Source organism: Triticum aestivum, chromosome 3A (assembly GCF_018294505.1).
Source record: "Triticum aestivum cultivar Chinese Spring chromosome 3A, IWGSC CS RefSeq v2.1, whole genome shotgun sequence".
In the NCBI taxonomy this organism is placed as follows: domain Eukaryota; kingdom Viridiplantae; phylum Streptophyta; class Magnoliopsida; order Poales; family Poaceae; genus Triticum; species Triticum aestivum.
In genome coordinates, this window is record NC_057800.1 from 614,542,115 (window position 1) to 614,566,826 (window position 24,712).

Sequence of the window (24,712 nt, forward strand, 5' to 3'; positions counted from 1 at the left end):
ATAAAGCTTCTGTGTAAGAAGCCCCCAGGTATAATGAGCGTGGCAAGCGCGGCGCGATTGTGCAATAAAGACACAAGTTTAGCCTTTTAGGGCCGGGATGAGAAAAAAAAAGAGGAAAAGAGGAAAAGACAGATATGCAAAAAATTGATGGGGGTAAGGAGACGAACATATAGTCCGGCGCTAGGCGTAGAATCTTCGGAGTCTAGCTGCGTTCCATGGGTTTGGCTCGATTCGATTATCCGATGCATTTTGCAGACGGTACGCTCCACCGGTCAGAACCTGGTCAATAATGAAGGGACCTTCCCATTTGGGCTTGAGCCTGTTCTTTTTCTTCTCCGGCAGGCGTAGAACTAGTTCGCCAACGTTGTAGGTTTTGGCCCATACTTCTCTGTTGTGATACCTTCGAGCCTGTTGCTGATAAAATGCGGAACGGGCCTTTGCCACGTCGCGCTCCTCCTCCAGGGCGTCCAAACTGTCCTGCCGATCGAGCTCGGCCTCTTTTTCTTTGTACATGCGCACTCGAGGTGATCCATGAATTATGTCGCAAGGCAGAACCGCCTCTGCACCGTATACCATAAAGAACGGTGTGTATCCGGTAGTGCGATTCGGCGTGGTCCGCAACCCTTGTAGTACGGAGTCAAGCTCCTCTACCCAGTGTGTGTTTGATTCCGTTAAGGACCGCACTAGTCTGGGTTTAATGCCGCTCATGATAAGACCATTTGCTCGCTCAACTTGACCATTAGTTTGCGGGTGATAGACAGAAGCATAGTCGAGCTTGATGCCCATATTGCTGCACCAGAGTTTCACCTCGTCGGCTGTAAAATTCGTGCCGTTGTCAGTGATGATACTGTGGGGGACGCCATAACGGTGTACAACCCCACATATGAAGTCTATCATCGGTCCGGATTTAGCCGTTTTCACAGGTTTGGCTTCTATCCATTTGGTGAATTTATCCACCATGACCAGTAAGTATTTTTTTTCTTATGGGTTCCCCCTTTAAGGGGTCCGACCATGTCAAGCCCCCAGACCGCGAAGGGCCAAGTCATGGGGATTGTTTAGAGGGCGGTGGGCGGCATATGGTTTTGGTTTGCAAAAAGCTGGCAATCGACGCAATGTTGGACCAGATGCTGTGCATCTGCCCGGGCCGTCGGCCAATAAAAACATGTATGGAAGGCCTTGCTTACAAGGGCCCGGGCTGCGGCGTGGTGGCCGCCGAGTCCGGCATGGATTTCTGCCAAAAGCTTCCGCCCTTCCTCTTCGGATATGCACCTTTGAAGGACTCCGGTAGTGCTTATCTTATAAAGCTCTCCCTCGTGGACCTTGTAGGATTTAGATCGCCGCACTATGCAGCGTGCCTCATTTTGGTCTTCGGTTAGTTCCCGCCTGGTTAGGTAGGCCAGGAATGGCTCTGTCCAGGGGGCGATGACGGCCATTATTACATGGGCTGAAGGTGTTATTTCAATGGCAAAGCCTCTGATTGTGTCAGAGTGTTCGGTATCCGGTGTTGTGACCGGGTCCGGGCTCTTATTGCCGGTGTCCCCTTCCCATACCACGGATGGCTTAAACAGTTTTTCCAGGAAGATGTTAGGTGGGACAGGGTCGCACTTAGCACCGAGACGGGCGAGGATATCCGCCGCCTGATTATTTTCCCGGGCCACATGATGGAATTCAAGCCCCTCGAACCAAGCTGATATTTTGAGAACGGCGTTGCGATATGCCGCCATTTTCGGATCCTTGGCATCAAAGTCTCCATTTATTTGGGATATTGTGAGGTTTGAATCCCCACGTACCTCCAGGCGTTGAATGCCCATGGAAACTGCCATCCGGAGACCGTGCAATAGGGCCTCGTATTCAGCTGCGTTATTGGAGTCTGTGTATAGTATTTGGAGTATGTATTGAACTGTATCTCCGGTGGGGGACGTCAGGACAACGCTAACTCCCAGACCAGCCAGCATTTTAGAGTCGTCAAAGTGCATGATCCAATTGGAGTACGCGTCGTACTCTTTAGGGAGTTCGGCCTCTGTCCATTCGGCGATGAAATCAGTCAGCACTTGCGACTTGATGGCTCGTCGTGGTTTGTATGTTATGTCGAACGGGAGGAGCTCGATGGCCCATTTGGCAATCCGGCCCGTGGCATCGCGGTTGTTTATTATGTCGTTGAGTGGTACTTCAGAGGCCACCGTGATTGAACACTCTTGAAAGTAGTGTCGTAATTTCCGGGATGCCATGCATACCGCGTATGCTATCTTTTGATAATGTGGGTACCGTGATTTGATGGAGTGAGGATGGTAGATACATAGTATACCGGCTTTTGAAGCAGGAATTTATGTCCCTCTGTCTCTCATTCGACGACGAGCACTGCACTTACAACTTGGTGCGTTGTCGCTATATATAATAGCATTGGTTCACCGACATTTGGCGCGACCAAGATTGGGTTGGTGGCCAGGATGGCTTTTATGTCCTCCAATCCGGCCGTGGCTGCGTCCGTCCACTCGAAGTGTTCGGTGCGCTGAATAAGGCGATAAAGGGGGAGTGCCTTTTCTCCTAATCAGGAGATAAAGCGGCTTAAGGCCGCCACACATCCAGTTAACTTCTGTATTTTCTTGAGCTCGGTTGGGATAGCCAACTGCGACAGGGCTCGGATTTTAGCCGGATTTGCTTCAATTCCTCTACTAGAGACGATGAAGCCCAGGAGCTTTCCGGCGGGGATGCCGAAAACGCATTTTTCCGGATTGAGCTTAATGTCGTATGTTCGGAGATTGGTGAATGTGAGCCTCAAGTCGTCTATTAAGGAGTCGTCGTGTCTGGTTTTAATGACCACATCGTCTACATATGCCTCCACAGTCTTGCCGATCTACTTTTCCAGACATGTCTGAATCATGCGCTGATATGTTGCGCCGGCGTTTTTGAGCCCGAAGGGCATTGTGTTAAAACAGAAGGGGCCGTATGGAGTGATAAATGCCGTCGCGGCTTGATCGTACTCCGCCATCTTAATCTGGTGGTAACCGGAGTATGCGTCGAGGAAGCACAATGATTCGTGTCATACGGTAGCGTCGATGATTTGATCGATGCAAGGGAGTGGGAAGGGATCCTTTGGGCAAGCCTTATTAAGGTCTTTGAAGTCGACGCATAGGCACCAGGATTTGTCCTTCTTTGGTACCATCACTAGGTTTGGTAGCCTGTCCGGATGTTTTATTTCTCTAATAAATCCGGCCTCTAGTAGCTTGGCTAGCTCCTCTCCCATGGCTTGTCGCTTAGGTTCAGAGAAACGCCGAAGAGTCTGCTTGACCGACTTGAATCCTTTTAGAACATTAAGGCTATGCTCGGCCAATCTGCGTGGGATTCCTGGCATGTCTGAAGGATGTCAGGCGAATATGTCCCAATTCTCACGCAGAAACTCCCGTAGTGCGGCGTCTACGGCGGGGTTTAACTGTGCCCCGATGGATGCTGTTTTTGTTTGATCCGTTGGATGGACTTGGAATTTGACTATTTCGTCCGCTGGTTTAAAGGAGGTGGACTTGGATCTTTTGTCTAGTATCACGTCGTCCCTGTCCACTGTGGAGCACAGCGCGGTTAACTCCTCCACCACAAGGGCTTCGGATAGTACCTCGAGGGCCAGTGCGGCTGTTTTGTTTTCGGCGGGAGTGCTATGTCCGGATCACTAGCTAGAGTGATGATTCCATTGGGTCCGGGCATTTTGAGCTTCATGTACCCGTAATGAGGCATGGCTTGGAAAATCGTGAATGCCTCCCGCCCTAGAAGGGCGTGGTATCTGCTACTGAACGGGGCCTCTTGAAATGTGATTTCTTTGGACCTATAATTCTCCGGAGTGCCGAATACCACATCTAGTGTGATTTTCCCAGCGCAACGTGCCTCCCGACTAGGGATAATTCCTCGGAAGGTCGTGCTACTTTGCTCTATATGGTTGCTGTCTATTCCCATTTTTTGGAGGGTCTCCTCGTAAATGAGGTTTAATCCGCTGCCGCCGTCCATGAGCACTTTAGTGAGCCGAAAGCCGTCCACAATTGGACTGAGGACCAAAGAAGCTGGTGCTCACGTTGTTCGGAATTGAGGTTCGTCACTGGCATTGAAGGTTATAGCCGTGTCGCTCCATGGATTTGTTGCCGCTACGTGGCAGACTTCAGCAAGGCTGCAGAGTACTCGCTTACGCCTATTGTTTGAGGCAAAGGTCTCGAAGACTGTCAGTACTGTATTGTGATCCCCAGGGAAGTGCTCTGGGGTGTTTTGGATGAGGAGATCCTCACCGCTTTTGGCCACCTGCCGGAGTACCCAACATGCTCTAAGGCTATGTGTTGGTATGGCATCCGTTGTACTATGAATTTTGCAGGGCCCGTTAAGCCATCCCTCCAATACGGTTGCACGCCCTGTAGTGGGCTTTTGTTTCTTTATAATTGAGTCGGGCGACTTATGAGAGTGCACCCTTTTAGTTTGGACTAGGGGTTTTGACAAGGCCGAATTATCCCAGAATTGAGTTTGGGTTTTCCAGGTGCTTTCCATCGCACAGTATTTCCGTACTATGGCCGCCAAGTCGACGAAGTGTGTAATGTCGCGGTGACTTATGGCGTTGAGGATCCCCTTGTCCGTGCAGTTGTTACAAAAGAACGAAATTGCGTCTTCCTCACGACAGTCATTGACCTTGTTCATTACAAGGAGGAATCTGGCCCAATAGTGATGTACTGTTTCTTGGGGCGCTTGCCTAATGTGGGAGAGATCATTTGTATCTGGCTGGGTGGGTAGATTTAAGTCCAGACCTTGACCCAATCTGAGATCCCGGGGCAGGGGAGTTTCCGATCTTGGAAGTTCGGACTCGGGGATGTTGCTCCGCGGGTTCGGTATGCGACCTGATTCCAGGTTCAGGGTTAGGGAGTTGTCCTCTCGTGAGCGAGTATCCGGATCGGAGAGCTCGGGAATCCGGACATAGTTCGTCCTCAGGATAGAGGGAGAAACGCCACTTTGTTCCTCCACAACCGCTATTTTATGGGTGACCCGCAAAGAGTTAATCTCCCTTTGGTCGGGTTTAAGCCCGATCTGATCGTAGTCCGTAGTGACTCCCAGAGCGGCGATGTGGTCCAAGAGCTCGTTCAAAGAGGAGAGCTCCATTGGATCCATATGCTCGGCGAATTCTAAGCCGATGTGGAGGCTGTTTTCGATGACCCGAGAAGTCATCATTGGCGCAGCGGCCGAGCGGGCGGTCATGACGAAGCCGCCTAGCCGGAGAGTTTGGCCTACAGCCAGGGCTCCCCCAGAAGTGATGTTGTCATTGACAACGACACGGTCCATCCCCCCTTTATGGTGACGACACAATGGAACTCTCAATGAAAGCACCAATGTCGGTGTCAAAACCAGCGGATCTCGGGTAGGGTGTCCCGAACTATGCGTCTAAGGCGGATGGTAACAGGAGGCAGGGGACACGATGTTTACCCAGGTTCGGGCCCTCTTGATGGAGGTAATACCCTACGTCCTGCTTGATTGTTCTTGATGATATGAGTATTACAAGAGTTGATCTACCACGAGATCGTAGAGGCTAAACCCTAGAAGCTAGCCTATGGTATGATTGTCTGTTGTCCTACAGACTAAAACCCTCCGGTTTATATAGACACCGGAGGGGGCTAGGGTTACACAAGGTCGGTTACAAGGGAGGAGATATACATATCCGTATTGCCTAGCTTGCCTTCCACGCCAAGTAGAGTCCCATCCGGACACGGGACAAAGTCTTCAATCTTGTATCTTCATAGTCCAACAGTCTGGCCAAAGGATATAGTCCGGCTGTCCGGAGACCCCCTAATCCAGGACTCCCTCATGCCCTCTACGGAGCCTACCACTGGCATCCAAGCTTTATGCCGGACTGCTTCCAGGGTGTCTATTGTAGTCGAGCACCAACACCGGACTGTATCCGAGGTAGTACACCACCTCGACCATGGGCTGATTCTTATGAATTTAATTTCGAATTGTGTAAAGGAATCTTTGTTGAGATGTATAGCCAGTAGCCCGCAAGGTGCGTGTTGGCCTAATATCCGGGATGCACCTAAAGGAAAAAATCAAATCGCTGACCCTAGTAGCCCCTGAGACTCGGGTCGATTCATAAAATCAGCCGGAGGATCAATTCCCAGCTCGGCAGCATACTTAGGAATAGAAACACGGTGTGCAAAGTCCTCGAGACTCAGGTTGGGTGCGGACGGCTAAAGCGTGCGGAGAATGTCAAGAGAGGGCGGGGTAGACCGAATTTGACATGGGAGGAGTCCTTTAAGAGAGACATGAAGGATTGGAGTATCACCAAAGAGCTAGCTATGGACAGGGGTGCGTGGAAACTTGCTATCCATGTGCCAGAGCCATGAGTTGGTTGCGAGATCTTATGGGTTTCACCTCTAGCCTACCCCAACTTGTTTGGGACTAAAGGCTTTGTTGTTGTTGTTTTAGATAGTTTTGTGATAAGATAATTTGTAACGAGCAACAAGTAACAAAAGTAAATAAAGTATAGCAAGGTGGCCCAATCCTTTTTGTAGCAAAGGACAAGCCTGGACAAACTCTTATATAGAAGAAAGCACTCCCGAGGACACATGGGAATTATCGTCAAGCTAGTTTTCATCACGTTCATATGATTCGTGTTCGGTACTTTGATAATTTGATATGTGGGTGGACCGGTGCTTGGGTGATGTCCTTACTTGGACAAGCATCCCACTTATGATTAATTCCTATTGCAAGCATCCGCAACTACAAAAGAAGTATTAAGGTAAACCTAACCATAGCATGAAACATATGGATCCAAATCAGCCCCTTATGAAGCAACGCATAAACTAGGGTTTAAGCTTCTGTCACTCTAGCAACCCATCATCTACTTATTACTTCCCAATACCTTCCTCTAGGCCCAAATAATGGTGAAGTGTCATGTAGTCGACGTTCACATAACACCACTAGAGGAGACAACATACATCTCATCAAAAAATCGAACGAATACCAAATTCACATGACTACTAATAGCAAGACTTCTCCCATGTCCTCGGGAACGAACGTAACTACTCACAAAGCATATTCATGTTCATAATCAGAGGGGTATTAATATGCATATAGGATCTGAACATATGATCTTCCACCAAATAAACCGGCTATCATCAACTACAAGGAGTAAGCAACACTACTAGCAACCTACAGGTACCAATCCCAGACTTAGAGACAAGAATTGGATACAAGAGATAAACTAGGGTTTGAGAGGAGATGGTGCTGGTGAAGATGTTGATGGAGATTGGCCCCCTCCCGATGAGAGGAGCGTTGGTGATGACGATGGCGACGATTTCCCCCTCCCGGAGGGAAGTGTCCTCGGCAGAACAACTCCGCCAGAGCCCTAGATTAGTTCCGCCAAGGTTCCGCCTCGTGGCGGCGGAGTCTCGTCCCGAAACCTTGCTTATGATTTTTCTTCGGACGAAAGACTTCATATAGCAGAAGATGGGCACCGGAGGGCCAACAGGGGACCCACGAGGCAGGGGGCGCGCCTAGGGGGGTAGGGCGCGCCCCCACCCTTGTGGCCAGGGTGTGGGCCCCCTCTGGTATTTTCTTCGCTTAGTATTTTTTATTATTTCCAAAAATAACTCCCGTGGAGTTTCAGGACTTTTGGAGTTGTGCAGAATAGGTCTCTAATATTTGCTCCTTTTCCAGCCCAGAATTCCAGCTGCCGGCATTCTCCCTCCTTATGTAAACCTTGTAAAATAAGAGAGAATAGGCATAAGTATTGTGACATAATGTGTTATAATAGCCCATAATGCAATAAATATCGATATAAAAGCATGATGCAAAATGGACGTATCAACTCCCCCAAGCTTAGACCTCGCTTGTCCTCAAACGGAAGCCGATAACGATAAATATGTCCACATGTTTAGAGGTAGAGGTGTCTGTCGGTGTCAAAACCGGCTGATCTCGTAGTAGGGGTCCTAAGCTAGGCATCTTGGAGCGATGGTAATATGGACACGGGATTTTACCCAGGTTCGGGCCCTCTTGATGGAGGTAAAACCCTACGTCCTTCTTTTGATTGTATTCATATGGGTGTAGTACAGAGTACATATGTCTACCACGAGACTGATCTAATGAATATGAGATTGTCTATTGACTAGCCTGGCCTCGGTTTATATAAGACACCGGAGGCCTAGGGTTTAGGAGAGTCCTTGTCTTGGGCGCCAAGTCTTGTGGAGTCTTCCTTTATGCGGTAGGGGTTGTCCGAACTGGCCCATGAGTATGCGGCCATGGGGTCCTAGGCCCAATCTAACTGATCGGGAGACGACGTGGTGAGTACCCCCTAGTCCAGGACACCATCAGTAGCCCCCTGAACCGGTCTTCAAGTTGGGGACGCTCCTCGATTCTTCCGAACTATACTTCATCATGAAAGTGCACCCGAAGAGTTTATACGTCGGGTATCTGAGGAGCCCCTTTAAGTTTCCGGCCTTTATCAATGCCTTGTTATTTTCTCGCCCACCTCGGGTTTGAAGTTGTCCCCGTGCGGCGGTGTCCTCTTGCATCCGAGCTCCAATGCCGGACTGTATTTGAGGTATCCTTGGCAGCCAAGCACCAACGCCGGACTGTATCCGAGCTCCAACGCCGGACTGAATCCAAACTCCAATGTCGGAGAGTATCCGAGCTCCAACGCCAGACTATATCCGAGGTGTCATAGATCATCTTGGCTCAAAAAAGTCGAAGGAGTTTAGCCGAGCTTAATGCCATAAATGCCCTGGCGGTGTCAAAACCGGCGGATCTCGGGTAGGGGGTTCCGAACTGTGCGTCTAAGGCGGATGGTAACAGGAGGCAGGGGACATGATGTTTACCCAGGTCCAGGCCCTCTTGATGTAGGTAATACCCTACATCCTGCTTGATTGTTCTTGATGATATGAGTATTACAAGAGTTGATCTACCACGAGATCGTAGAGGCTAAACCCTAGAAGCTAGCCTATGGTATGATTGTCAGTTGTCCTACGGACTAAAACCCTCCGGTTTATATAGACATCGGAGGGGGCTAGGGTTACACAAGGCCGGTTACAAGGGAGGAGATATACATATCCATATTGCCTAGCTTGCCTTCCACGCCAAGTAGAGTCCCATCCGGACACGGGACGAAGTCTTCAATCTTGTATCTTCATAGTCCAACAGTCCGGCCAAAGGATATAGTCCGGCTGTCCGGAGACCCCCTAATCCAGGACTCCCTCATGCCCTCTACGAAGCCTACCACTGGCATCCAAGCTTTATGCCAGACTGCTTCCAGGGTGTCTATTATAGTCGAGCACCAATGCCGGACTGTATCCGAGGTAGTACACCACCTCGACCATGGGCTGATCCTTATGAATTTAATTTCGAATTGTGTAAAGGAATCTTTGTTGAGATGTATAGCCAGTAGCCCGCAAGGTGCGTGTTGGCCTAATATCCGGGATGCACCTGAAGGAAAAAATCAAACCGCTGACCCTAGTAGCCCCTGAGACTCAGGTCGATTCATAAAATCAGCCTGAGGATCAATTCCCAGCTCGGCAGCATACTTAGGAATAGAAACACGGTGTGCAAAGTCCTCGAGACTCGGGTTGGGTGCGGCCGACCAACCTGAGGATAATAATCTCCTCAAAAACTATATTGCACTTTAAATTTTCAGCATTGGATTGTCAATGCAGTAGCCCCCGAGACACTGGTCGGGTGGGAACACCAGATCAGGGGATCGATGTACCCCTTTAATGTTTGTAAATAATAGGAACGAGGCCCAGTAGCCCCGAGCCTTAATGTGGGCACGAGTGGCCGAATTAAGGATCGATATCCAAAGTAAAATATAAATGCCGATGATATGTTTATTTGGACTCCATTGCGACCGTTTATCAGTTGAAAGTGGCCCATCGTCGGCTTCTACCCCTTTGTAGATACTACGCAGGGTGTTTCCGCAATAACAAGACAACCCTTAGCCGACATCTCGGTTCCCGAAGGCGGTTGAGTTAGCGGAAACGAGTCAATCAGATATGCGGGCTTTATAACTTTCACTTAGTCAGAGGAGTTTTAAATTGGGGAAGCTAGCTACGAGCCCCCAGTTAGTGTTCGGCGACAGCCGAGGTCAAGCCGTAAACACCTCGGCCACTGTTATGAACGACCGTCATTTAACACAGTCATCGGATCACTGACCAGTTTACGCTTATTGTGACAGTCAGTTTTCGGCTTTCTCCACTGAGGTGCTTAACCATGCTAGCTGGAAGCACAATCACAGTGGTTCTCCTTTTGCACACTTGGCCGAACAAAGCGGAACGTAGGCGGTCAAGCACAAGAGCCGGGCAACCCAACTATTGACCGAAGACGTAATTCGAAACCAATGCATATATAGTAATATCCGAGAATGTTTTTGCCGAATCTCTAAAGGTGTCCGGGGTTGCACTGCGCGACTTATGCGGGAAACACACAAATAGTTTAAAAGTGCCATAAGCTTGGAAAACCAAAAAACGTCAGTAAAAACTAAACGTTCGAACAAGATCAAGTGTTCGGTGTCAATCCGAAAATTGGTCTTAGAAAAGAAAAAAAGTGCTTATGTCGTGCTTTAATATGACACATCCTATCTCAAGACTTCAAGCGGGTTAGCCTACGGCTACAACCTCCTATCCCTAAGGCGGGGTACTTCTCGTTATGCCAATTTAGCAAACTAAAACCCGAGCGGCTTGAGAGAGAAATCAGGCTACCCGACTATTGACCACACACTCGCGTCGAAAAAGGAGTGATAAAAAAAGACTTTGCAACGACTAGGAAGAAATTATTTATTATAAACGGCTCATATAAATTTTAAGAGCCCCCAAGTGACTTGGGTAAAAGAATTTTTATGTATAATGATCGTATGTACGGAAGTACTTGTATCATATCTGTGTTCACCGAACTTTAAACGCGTCTTAACCGACCGTCGGCTTCTCCCTCTTCGGTCAAGAACCGAAAAGTGTTATGTACTCCACCTGTCGAGAATATCAACGGTGTTTCCAATAACCAGGCAATCAGGTCATATGGTTGTAACAGACAAAGCACGCTCAGGGAACTTATGCTATATTACTGACAAAGTGTAAGAAGCATCTTCGAAGAAAATAGTACCCCCACCGATACCTTTCTTCGATGCTCATTGTTACTATGAGACTTGTGCAATAGATTTTTTGTACTCATGAGTTCCGTTGTGTGCCGACCATAATTGAAAATAAGAGCGCTAGCTTTCGGCTTCACCCAGTCTGAGGTCTGGCTCGGATGACCCGATCGTGACAATCTCAGATGTGCTCCCTTTACTCCCTAGCCGAACAATCGGGAACGTAGGGGTAAACACAGGAGCGAGGCAACCCAGCTTGCAAATCGCTTAAGTCAACATGGTGCATATTGTGGCGTAATACGTGAACAAGGAACGGAGCCGTACAAGTATAATCATATGCAAGAGGAAAAGTTTCATAAAGGAAGCCCCCAAGTAAATGGGGTATTTGAATTTGTGTGTCACAAACAGGGTTATGACAAGGAATTTTTTCACAAACAACTTTTTGCCAAAAAAGTATAATGCTTGGTCGAACCGAACACAAGTTAAAAATTTAAAACTTTGAGCATGAAGGCAACTTAGGTGGTTAATGTGTTCAATATTGATGACGTGGTCTGAGCTTGATGCGGGACAAGGTTCCAGCTCCCAGGCTGGTCCCGAGGTGGCCGAGCAGAGAGTTCAGCACTCCGAAAAGATGAAGCCCCCAGTCCAGTCGCGGTGATGGAGCAGATCGGCGAGTGACACCGGAGTCTCTGGCTGAGTAGGTTGACGAAGCGACGACGCGGGGTTGCCAACATAGGGCAGCGCGCCAAGGCGATAACACAATTTGGTCGACGGAGGCGACAATGCGGCTCAGTCTAAGTCGATTGGCTACACAGATAAAATAGTGCAAACCAAAAGTAATGATAAATAATAATGTATATAAACAAATTCTTCTATTTAATTAATATAAGTGAAGTAAATAATGAAAGAGATATGGCCTGGGTGACAAGGTCAGCCCGGCGGAGCCGCAATGTGGAAACGTTGACACAGGGACATGCGTCGACGCAACACGGCGACTTGGTCAACGTCGGTAGGACGACGATATCACCTTGCCGAGGTGTTAGCGCGGCCCAATCTAAATAGATTGCCTGCACACAAAAAATAGTGCAACCAAATAATAATGATAATAATAATAATAATAATAAAACAAATACGACCCCCGCGTCGAAGTAAGATCGAGAGTGCAGGGATGTCGACGTGGGTCAGAGGTCATCGGCTAGAGCGAAAATCTGATTGTGAACCGCCAGCGCCAATAACCTGCGCGCAAAATTATACCTTTTGCCAGTACAAAGGTCTTCGGCAGTACTTATCTGCGCGAACAATTTTATTGGAAGGAAAAAAACTAATTGCTTGTACTGATTAAAGCAACTGTGCTATCATTTGGATAGTCTCTTGTGATTTGCACGTCTTGCGCCTGCTGCGGCAGTGCAAAGGGCACTGTATGCTTTAATTGCAAGTGTGTTCGGAGGTCCTTGTCTTCACGTGAGTGCTGTGGCAATGCAAACAAAAACATATGCTGCCTCTATTACGTGGACAATGGCAGTCCTGGCACTTGCACGTGGGACATGCATAGGGGACAGATGGTTAGCCAAAAGCAGAGGGAATTGCATAATCCACCACTTATTGGGGCTAGTGTTGCACAGAACACCTACTATACGGGTTTGTTGCAGAAAACACCACATATTGGTGTAATACATTGCAACTAGATCTAATCTAGTGTTTGGATACATTGACATAATTTTATACAGATGCGTCCCACTTGTAAGTGCACATGTGGCAATAAAAACCGGTCACATCAGCCAACATATTAGATCGTCATTATCTCCCAAACTTGTGGTTCAATTGAGCCGAAACTTTCTCAAATTAGTATTGAATACATGTAGTATTTACTGGAATTGTTTCTCATTTTTCTGAAAAATGTCAAAAATTGAACCAAAAAATTGTACGGGCTAACCAAAACTTTCATTATCTTCAACCCATTGATCCAAATGGGGTAAAACTTTTCCAGAATGGTACTGTAGACATGTGAAATTCACTGGAATTTTTCATATTTTCTGAAATTGTTAAAATTTGAACCAAAATTTAAATGAAACAAGTTCGGCATGTGATCACTAGCACCAAAAACATGGTAGATATTGTTGCCATTAGATTTTAGCATCCAAGTATTTGCTATATGGCCACTACAGCAAACTAGTTGTCATGTGGCCAATACAACCATCACAAAATAATATGACTAGTCTTGCATACTTGGTCTGGAGGAGGCGCTCCCCTGACAATATTGTTGCCTACCAGACAGCGTTCCCCTGGGCACAGCCGCCAAAGTTCTTTGACTTTACCTGCTCCAACGATGAGGATGACGCTTACGGCTATGGGCGAGAACTGCTGTGAGGCTTTTTGTTTTTATTATGTTTTATTATATTTAGTTATGTTTGAAGGGGACTTTGGCCAGCGGTTTTAATGTTTAATCATGTATTATTAATATTCATGTTTTAAATTTAAATATTTTTTGTGCCTATTTAGTTTTTTAAGACCACGCGGACAAATGCGTCGGCCACGGTGGGTGCACCAGCCGACCCAAAAAACCCGGACATGCATGTCTGCTCGGCCGACCCAAACGGATAAAAGTCACATTCCTTTGCATCAGCCGGTTAGAATTGACTTACAAGCGAGATCCATTTGTCTGAAATTATGTTAATATAGCTAAACGCTAGATTAGACCTATCTGCAATGTATTACACCAATATGTGGTGCTTTCTGCAACAAACCTGTATAGTAGGTGTTTTGTGCAACACTAGCCCCAATAAGTGGTGGTTCATGCAATTCCCTCGCCAAAAGCATAGACAGTCTCATGATTAAATAATAAAGAAAATAAAACTAGGACCGGATCACTTTCTAGCAAATCTGAATTCTTGTCGGCCCGCACACTGTTCGGCACAGGCAGGGTCTCCTCGCTGGATTACCATAGTTCAGATTTTTGGCAGGTCCCCTGAATTGCTGTCCAGCCAGCGTACGAACCTGGCCCTGATCAGGTACCCTAGGGCATGTGTTCCCCAATGATGTGTTCGGCCGCCAGGCCACCTGCCGCCGCTGCTTCTAGCACACGTTGGCATCTGGCGCTCATATAGCTACGCATGTTTCTTGCCTTGATGGCCTATGCGCGCGGAGCCGGATCGAATCTGCAGAAAAAATAGCAATGAACAACAGAGATTTTTCTTTTGGCAAAAGAATTGATCTACGTACAACGAAATAAACTGAAACTACAACACCTGATTTGGCATTTGTTGAAGATCCATCGAATCGCAACGATCGCCTAGCAGACTCTCAATGAAAGCACCAATGTCGGTGTCAAAAGCGGCGAATCTCGTAGTAGGGGTCCTAAGCTAGGCGTCTTGAAGCGATGGTAATATGGACATGGGATTTTAATCAGGTTCAGACTCTCTTGATGGAGGTAAAACCCTACGTCCTGCTTTTGATTATATTCATATCGGTGTAGTACAGAGTACATATGTCTACCACGAGACTGATCTAATGAATATGAGATTGTCTATTGACTAGCCTGGCATGAATAAAAAGGAAATAAAAGAGATCATATAGATCTTATGGAGAGTAATGAGCTCACATATAAAAAGTGTGATGAATAAAAGTTATTGAGAGTTGACAAACATAGTTTTGCTCATCGTTGCAATTAATAGGAAGTAATAAAGAAAGAGAGGTCTTCACATATAAATATACTATCTTGGACATATTTTATGATTGTGAGCACTCATTAAAATATAACATGCTAAAGAGTTGACGTTGGACAAGGAAGACAGTGTAATGGGTTATGTTTTCTTACATCTGAAAATTATATTGTCATGGATCATCCAACATGATTGAGCTTGTCTTCCCCCTCATGCTAGCCAAATTCTTTGCACAAGTAGAAATATTACTTTTTCCAAACACCCTTAAACCAGTTTTGCCATGAGAGTCCACCGTACCTACCTATGGATTGAGTAAGATCCTCCAAGTAAGTTGTCATCAATGCAAGCAATAAAAAAATGCTCTCTAAATATGTATGACTTATTAGTGTGGGAGAAAACAAGCTTTATACGATCATATGATATGAAAGAAGTAAAAGCGACGGACTGCATAATAAAGGTCCATATCACAAATGGAAATATAAAGTGACGTTCTTTCACATTAAGATTTTGTACATCCAACCATAAAAGCGCATGACAACCTCTGCTTCTCTCTGCGAAGGGCCTATCTTTTACATTTATCTCCTACCTTACATAAGAGTCTTGGTGTTCCTCACCCTTCCTTTTTACATTTTATCTTTTGGCAAGCACAACATGTTGAAAAGATTCTGGTATATATATGGCTAATTGGATATGAGTTCTAATGAACTATTGTTGACATTACCCTTAAGGTAAAACGTTTGGAGATAAAACTATAAGCCCCTATCTTTCTCCGTGTCCGATTAAAACTCCATGCCCATAAGTATTGCGTGAGTATTAGCAATTGTGAATGACTATATGATAGTTGAGTATCTAGACTTGCTAAAAAGCTTTTATATTGACTCTTTCCTATATTATGATAAATTGCAATTACTCCAATGGCTGAGATTATAGTTTGTTAGTTCTCAATGAAGTTTATGATTCATACTTAAAATTATGATTGAATTGTTACTCTAGCATAAGAGATCATATGACAAAAATTATATAAGTTGTTGTTCTCAGAATGATCATGATGCCCTCATATCCGTGTTTTATTTTTACTAGTACAAATGCCCGTGCGTTGCACCGGGCGAAATATTAAGTATAAATTGCTCCATGTGCCATTATGCAGCATTTTTAATACATTTTTTGCAAATGTCAGAAATAAGGTCAATGTAACCTTTGAGTGTAGCAATTATGATCTTGATGCACCGCGATCTACAAGTGTTCGTGCAACATGACTGAAATTGCTATCTTTCCTCTAAAAGTAGTAGAAGTGAGGCAACTTGCAAAAAGTAAGGCTCGACAATGTTTTCATCTTTGGTGCCGACCAACCCTGTTTGTCCTTCCTAGGTCGCCACACCAGGACCGAGAAGACTCCCACCAGGACAGCCTGATACAAGCCTTTCCTCAATAAATAAATAAACAGCCCGATACAAATTATGGAATGCTCCTAGTAATTATGAATAATTTTTAACAGAGACACTGTCGATTGTCATCACTAACCACACAAAGCTGAGTGCCTAAGGCAAGCATAAAAGAACATCTCAAACAAGGTTAGATCAAAATGTCCGTTCATGCCCATGAAGCCATGTCCCATAACAAAAGTTCATCCAAATAAAGCTCAACAAGAAAGGCACATATAATGGCAAACATGGGCACATGAAACGGAAGTACATGACTCTAGAATCTATCAAAGAAAAGAAAATACAGCCCTGATGGGGAAACCAGTTCATACAATTGCACTATAAAAAATTATTGAAGAAAAACCAGAAGGTCATCTATAGCCTCTAGCAAACTTTTGAAGATAATTAAATCAGACTAAAGAGTTATCGCTTAGATTATCCAAATTGGAGATAAAAGATGTAGTACACAGTAAGGAAATTTTGTGGTGTGTGAGATTAAGCATGCCTAACTTTAAATTAAAATTAGAATTCATGCATGCCAAATAGCATCTCTGTGCAACATGCGCGTACATACACATAATATTATAATATAGCTCAACAAAAGATACAGCTTTTGCAGACATAAATTAGGACATGCAAACACGGGTTGTTAGTATAACATAGCTGCATTTGACAAAATTAGAAAACTCATATCTACACTGACCTGTAATATTATCGGTTTCGTGAACGTCAGTGGTGCTCTTGACCATGTATTGGATGCACTTTGGACCATTTGGTGTTATGAAACTATCGCATTTATTTCACATAGACATGGAAGATAACCGTAGTCCTCAATTTGCTCACTGAGTTAAGTACGATATGAATGGTATCCAAAGGAGTAGGCGACCTATCAGCTGCAGCAATACCTTCGGTTTCTTAGACATTTCTTTCTCCTTTCTGTTCAAGCGAAAATAGGATAAAGCTGCATTAAAACACACTAAACATGGATGTGTTACAGCAGAAAGTGCAAGACATTCTAAGCCTCGAGTACCATTTTTTTGCTAAGTTCTCTAACATTTTCTCTCTGTTGCTTATGCAAATACAAGCAGTTAATTTGCTTCTGAACTTGGCCAGCAGAAAGTGCCCACATATGCATCTCCTCGGCCAGCAGTCCAGCTTGGTGCTTCTTTGTTTCTAAGATAAGTTGGTACTGTAACAATAGGAATCAGCCTATAATATTTTTCTTCTCACAAAAATCACTATTAATGTAAATGCTACTTGGGCCCAAAAAGCATATTGCTTTACCTCAACAACTACTTGTGTATGTGAGTAAATAGATCAAGAAATTACTTTCTAGATTAGTTAGTTCCAGCAGCTCCTTCCTGCTATTATCCAAAATGTACTTGTAATCACAATCTTCCTTTTATTCCGCCATAGCAGCATCCTACCATCGGGCAACTAAACTGTCTCTCATATTATGGGTTTCAATGACTATGCTTCCTAGAGGAAGTGGAGCCAGAATTATTAGCGATGTCGTGCCTTTAGGACAGACGTTGCGTGGCTCCGGGCAGCTTGCGGCAGCGTGCAACAACTTATAATATGACTAATGCACACGAACGGAAAACTGAATCAATTTGAATAAGTAAACAGTAGGCAAGACCAGAAGATCGGAATCTAGTTTCATGTAAAAAATATTAGTTCGGTATATAAAACATGGCAAAAGTGGAAACTATGTAGCTCCTAACCACTTACCGTGGATTATTGAATGGGCTGGAGAATATGCAAACATGGATACGACTGAGTGGGTACAGTAGCGACAGATGATGAACTCAAACGGTGGTGAGTAGAAAAGCCTTGCCACCAGTCCGCTGCTTCCTTCACCTGGCAACCTCACCGATGGTGGCGTTCTCCTGATTTGCTTCAAACTGACATCAATACGCCTCCTCCACCGTTGCATCAGCCATCATCCATTACACGCCTATGGGAAATAAAATAGATGCTCAATCTCAGAGGACGAGCACTGATTTACTCATTGACACAAAACTGACTAAAAGATCAGTCCTAGCTTTTTTGTTCATTTACGGCCTGAAGTGTAGCATCTGTGAATATTTCAAACTTGAATCAAATCGGGAGAAACAGAACTTATTTGCCAAGCTCGTGGTCATTTTGTTTGCCACAGTTTTTGTAGCAGCCACCTTTTACCTGGGGTTACTCAACCAAGCATGCCCTTTTGAGTAGTTAATATAATGCAAAACACGAATTATATGTAACTGGACCAGGTATACTATTTTAACAGGAACTAAGCCTTGAATCAAACAAGGAGCAATCAGACTTGAAGCACTACAACACGAATCCGTTGTTAAATTTAAAGTATCAACTTTCAGGCTTGAAGCACTACCGACTTTTGCTGAAAGATGTCATTATGTCAGTTTATGCTTGGCCACAATCACAAGACAATAACGCTCAGATACTGCCTAAGAAAATATTTGTACTTTCTTGTATCCATAACAATGACGATTACTGTATGATGCTAGATTGGGTTAGTGTTCTTCTGATGCAATAAACTGAATGTAGATTTGCAAAGGCTAAATAAAGGACAGAAGATATGAGAAACTTACCAGCTTGGTGGCGTTCTTGAGGAGCTCAAGCATGGCATGCATGGTGATGGGAACCCTGATGGCCACACCATCTTGATACTCCAAGAATCTAGGGATTAGGCGGCGAATGGTTCATAACTCTGTTCAAACTTCAAAAATCACGAAGGGTTGCGCCATTTCGCTGCTCAAAAAAAAAATTCATGCTAGTCTCTATCCCTTGCCAAGTCCAATTACAAAATATCTTTAATCTACCACTGCCCGACACGTACACGGCACGACTTTCGGTCACCATATCCTCTCTCTTTCTAATAGTCATCAAAATTTAGGAACACGTCTGTTGATGCTGCACTTAATTGTTTGAACATCGTTCTCTCTACATCCTCCTAAACCTGAAATATGCAGATGTTAGAAAGTTTCTAATTTGTGTGTGTGTGTGTGTGTGTGTGTGTATATACACACACACACACACATATATATATATGATGATGATGATATTAAGAAAAGGATAAAATAGTATCAAGAACAGTTTCATATGTTTGGCCATGAGCCATTACAAACTTTGATAGACCTATCTCTGCATATCGCAAACTATCACAAATGAAAAGTTATTTTTTGTTTAGCTGATCCATGGAACAACTTCTCTGTATACTAAACATTCTCACAGATAACCAAAAATGAAAATGCGTATCAAGAAAGAATATGTGTGTTTGACAAAGTAATTAGGGTTAATTTGATAAATGCCACTCCAATTATGGCGATTCTGAACCATACGGCTAAAAACTGACAGGAACATGGTCATGAACTCCTCCCCAACGATCTCCCTGAAACCAAACACTCCCTGACCTATGGTCCTCCTCTTGCTCACCTGCCTGCCAATCAAGAAAACATAGGACCTTCGCATCAGCTCAGGATCGCATATAAAGAAGTGATCAGCCATTGACTTGCGCATGTCTACCAAGAACAAAGAAGAAAATATAATAAACTGAAGGTCCAACGGTTAGGCTATTTTCCATTATAGCACAGATAAGCAAGTATACTTGGGAGCAAGAAATCCAGCAGCTTATAGTCAATACAGTAGCAACATCTAGCAGTTTGTAATATCTCCCTGAACATCATCTACCACGGTTGTTGTTCTCGTCTAGCATGGCGGCTCTCCCCTTCGCTCGGCCATGGCTTCAGAAGCTCCCAGCGCTTGTCTACAGCGTCGGCCATCTCCACCACCACAGCGCCCCTCCCCGCTCTCCGAGCACGCCGCCACACACGTCCAACGCTTGTTCCTCCGGCGAACTCTGCGCTTCTTCCTCCGGCGAACTCGGCGGCGACATGGATGTTTCGACGAAGATTGCAATTTCGACGGGATTTGATTTGATGTGATGGAGCTTCTGGTCCGAGGACCCTTCCTTCTTATAGTAGGCAACTCAAATCCGGCTCGGGAAATCCATTGATTGGTGTTGGAGAAGAACACGTATTTGCTGTTGGAGAAGAACACGGAGTCCAATCACGACACGGGAGCAGCAACTCTGCCGCCGCTGGCAGCTTGCGACGCCCTGGGCACCAACTTGCAGCAGGTGGTGGAGGTTGAGGGAGGCGGCGACCACACGCAGGAGGCGGAGCTCACCGTGGGGGCAGGCGAGAGCGTGCAGCTGCACGGGGATGAGGACGGGAGGGGCTTGGCAGTCCAGCGCGAAGCAGAGGGGGCGAGCGGTCGAGGCAGAGGCGTCGTCCTCTGCCCGAACTGCTGCTGCTCGATGCAGAGAGCTGCGGGCGGGCTTCTGGAGTTGCAGGGAAGCGCGCACAGGAGGGATGGATGGGTTCATGGCGGAGGCGTCGGGGCTCCATGGAGGGCAGTGGCAGCTGCTTACTGAAGAAAGGAAGGAGAGAGAGATTCAGAGAGGGAACATGGGAAGGAAGCAGAGAGAGACTGCGGGATAGGGGCTTCCTACCGGCGTCATGGAGGAACTCCGGTGAGGCTCGACGTGCCGCGGGTTAGACGGGAGGACAGCAGCCGCGTCGCCGTCGCACTCGCACCAAGGCTAGGTTCGCGCGCTGCGTCAAGCTCCGCCTCCCCCAGCGTGCAGCCGCTCGCGGGCGCACGCGAAACCACAACGGCCATGGCTGATGGCCTTCAGGTCGCCGCGGAGCTTCTCCTGTCGCCTCCTGTCGCCGCTCGCCTCCGCTCGTCGGAGCCCCAAGCACCGCCGCCGTGGAGTGTCCCCCTCCTCGGCGACGCTCGATCCGGTGAACCCGGAGCTCTCCTCGCCGCCGGCGGCGCGGCACTGGTCGCCGTCGCGGCTGTCTTCCTCCTCCCTGGCCCCGCCTCCCGCCTCCCGTGTACGCGCACTCCTCCCACTCTCTCCCCCCACGCATCAGCATCTTTCGCCCCCTTCGCCTTATCCATCCTTGTGTGGCGCGGGTGGAAAATAAGACGGCGTGGATGAATCGTTTTTCACTTATCCATGGACTGCAGGTCAAATACTAAAAAGCACAGGGATCTTTATGCAAAAAGGGTCTTTTTTTTAAACCGAAGCGTTTTCCCAGATTCACTAAAGAAAGGACTGTGGGTTCTATTTTCGAAGGAAATCGTTTATTTTCATCCGGCTGATAACAGCGACGCGTGTCCCGCGTGGCGTGGACCTCGCAACCTTATCTTTTCCGCGTGTCCCTCGGCTCCCTCATCTCCTACCTCTGCAGAAGCAAATCCCCATCTCTTTCTCCGGACGCAGGATAAGCAAGCCGCCACCGGCCACTGGCCCGTCGTCGCGGCAGCTACCGCTGCATGAGCCAACCCAACCTGCTGCTGCAGGCACCACCAGCTGCCATCACCGCTCCACCTGCTTCTTCTCTTTTTTCTAGGCGCGACCAGTCCAACCACAGCAGCGCTACGACCCCACGATCCCGCCGTCGACCAGTGACGCTGCAACGCGAATCGGCGGGGAGTTGCAGTGCAGCAAGCGACATGTGACCCGTGGAGCCGGAGCCGTCGGCGCTGCCTTGGACCAGGCCGGGCTGCAATGGAGCTTCGCCGGAGCCGTTGGCGCTGCGGTGGAGCTCCGGCAGGGCTGCAATGGAGCTCGACCGGAGTTGCAATGGAGCTTCACCGGAGCCGTCGGCGCTGCCTTGGACCATCCCGGGCTGCAATGGAGCTCCGCCGGAGTTGCAATGGAGCTTCGCCAGAGCCGTCGGCGCTGCCTTGGACCACGCGCGGGATGTAGTGGAGCTCCGTCGGAGTTGCAATAGAGTTTTTCCATAGCCGTCAGCGCTGCGGTGGAGCTCAGGCAGGGTTGCAATGCAGCTTCGCCGGAGCCGTCAGAGCTACGTTGGAGCTCCGCCGGGGCTGCATTGGAGCTTGGCCGGAGTTGCAATGGAGCTTCGCCGGCGCGTCGGTGCTGCGTCGGAGCTCTGCTGGGGCCGCAATGGAGCTCGCCGGAATCAATCCGTGGTGCTGCGTTGGAGCTGCGCTGGGACTGCAAGTCTGCAATGGTGCTGCGTTGACTCGCTGCTACCGTGGCGTTGTTGTAATTCAACGGCCACCAGTGCACCGATCGAACGACTAAATAGGCGGATGATTTCTCTAAGAAATCATCCGGCTTATTTGTAGCAGCCCCCATTTTCGAAAAGCAAAGGAACTCAATCCGTGCTTTATTATTAGGGAAAGATTGACACCTCTATCTTTAAACATGTGGACATATTTTTTGATTTCGGCTTTCGCTTGAGGACAAGCGAGGTCTAAGCTTGGGGGAGTTGATACGTCCATTTTGCATCATGCTTTTATATCGATATTTATTGCATTATGGTCTGTTATTACACATTATGTCACAATACTTATGCCTATTCTCTCTTATTTTACAAGGTTTACATAAAGAGGGAGAATGCCGGCAGCTGGGATTCTGGGCTGGAAAAAGGAGCAAATATTAGAGACCTATTCTGCACAGCTCCAAAAGTCCTGAAACTTCACGGAAGTCATTTTCAGAATATATAAAAAATACTGAGCGCAAGAAGTTCCGGAGGGGGGCCACACCCTGCCCACGAGGGTGGGGGCGCCCCCACCCCCTGGGTGCGCCCCCTGCCTCGTGGGCCCCCTGGTGGCCCTCCGATGCCCATCTTCTGCTATATGGAGTCTTTTGATGAGGAAAAAAATCATAAACCAGCTTTCAGGATGAGACTCCGCCGTCACGAGGCGGAACCTTGGCGGAATCAATCTAGGGCTCCGGTGGAGCTGTTCTGCCGGGGAAACTTCCCTCCGGGAGGGGGAAATCATCGCTATCGTCATCACCAACGATCCTCTCATCGGGAGGGGGTCAATCTCCATCAACATCTTCACCAGCACCATCTCCTCTCAAACCCTAGTTCATCTCTTGTATCCAATTCTTGTCTCTAAGTCCGGGATTGGTACCTGTAGGTTGCTAGTAGTGTTGATTACTCCTTGTAGTTGATGCTAGTTGGTTTATTTGGTGGAAGATCATATGTTCAGATCCTATATGCATATTAATACTCATCTGATTATGAACATGAATATGCTTTGTGAGTAGTTACGTTTGTTCCTGAGGACATGGGGGAAGTCTTGCTATTGGTAGTCATGTGAATTTGGTATTCGTTCGATATTTTGATGAGATGTATGTTGTCTCTCCTCTAGTGGTGTTATATGAACGTCAACTACATGACACTACACTATTATTTAAGCCTAGAGAAAGGCATTGGGAAGTAATAAGTAGATGATGGGTTGCTAGAGTGACAGAAGCTTAAACCCTAGTTTATGCGTTGCTTCGTAAGGGGCTGATTTGGATCCATATGTTTCATGCTATGGTTAGATTTACCTTAATACTTTTGTTGTAGTTGCGGATGCTTGCAATAGAGGTTAATCATAAGTGGGATGCTTGTCCAAGTAAGGGCAGTACCCAAGTACCGGTCCACCCACATACCAAATTATCAAAATACCAAACGCGAATCATATGAACGTGATGAAAACTAGCTTGACGATAATTCCCATGTGTCCTCGGGAGCGCTTTTCTCTATATAAGAATTTGTCCAGGCTTGTCCTTTGCTACAAAAAGGATTGGGCCACCTTGCTGCACTTTATTTACTTTTGTTACTTGTTTCTCGTTACAAATTATCTTATCACAAAACTATTTGTCACCTATAATTTCAGTGCTTGCAGAGAATACCTTGCTGAAAACCGCTTATCATTTCCTTCTGCTCCTTGTTGGGTTCGACACTCTTACTTATCGAAAGGACTACGATAGATCTCCTATACTTATGGGTCATCAGGGTTCATCCCCCCGACACATGGGGAGTTATTCAAGGCTAGTATGCTGATTCAATGAGGAACATTTCCAGGCATTAAGGGTAGATTTCAAGTACCATAAAGAATGCCAGGAAATTAGTGGAATGTTCAACACATTTCTGCCTCAAATCCATGTACTCAAAAATCTGAACTATGCGTTCAGAAGATTTGCAACACATTGCAAATAACCTGCCAGATTCATTTACTGACTATAAAGGTGTCACACAATTCTATAATCCTGTAAAAGTATGCCTGAAAGAGTGGAGGTACCAACAAAATCCACTCCACTCCCCGTTCAAAGCAACAGGGGGATATGTATGGCAGAAGTACATCAGGATCCGGCTTCTCCAAGTAAGGATATCAAGGCCTGTGAATCAGTAAATGCAAGTCAACTTCACGTTGACAGACACCAAATGGGTAGTATACACCCAGTGGACGGGAAACCTCCACCAACTCAGATCGTAGTGCACACAATGACCGGGACATCGGAATACCCGACTCAATCGCATTGGGAAATCGCGAGCAGTGACTATGGGTAACTATATTTCCATCAACTATATATTTATATATAGATTCTAGAGAATCATATAACCGGAAGTCTACAATTATTGACATACATTTCTCAACTAGATTGCAAAAACCTTTCAAATGATTCAGATCCAAAGACCATGGCCATGGCAAAGTGTGAACAA

The 24,712-nt window shown here is 46.5% G+C and overlaps 1 long non-coding RNA gene across 8 annotated transcripts; it reads right to left on the minus strand.

Moving 5' to 3' along the window:
* Nucleotides 1-13,716: 13,716 nt before the first annotated feature.
* LOC123062602 (uncharacterized) lies at nt 13,717-21,141 on the minus strand. Of its 8 annotated transcripts, none has more exons than XR_006429803.1 (6): nt 20,683-21,141; nt 18,761-20,600; nt 17,895-18,120; nt 16,867-17,099; nt 14,898-15,043; nt 13,717-14,238 (listed from the first exon to the last, which is right to left on the minus strand). It is a non-coding gene; the product is annotated as an uncharacterized lncRNA (long non-coding RNA). The 8 variants fall into 8 exon arrangements; XR_006429805.1 differs by lacking the exons at nt 13,717-14,238; nt 14,898-15,043 and adding an exon at nt 15,882-16,150 and having other exon boundaries at nt 18,761-19,608; nt 20,358-20,600; XR_006429804.1 differs by lacking the exons at nt 13,717-14,238; nt 14,898-15,043 and adding an exon at nt 15,882-16,150 and having other exon boundaries at nt 18,761-18,920; nt 19,009-20,600.
* Nucleotides 21,142-24,712: the final 3,571 nt, after the last annotated feature.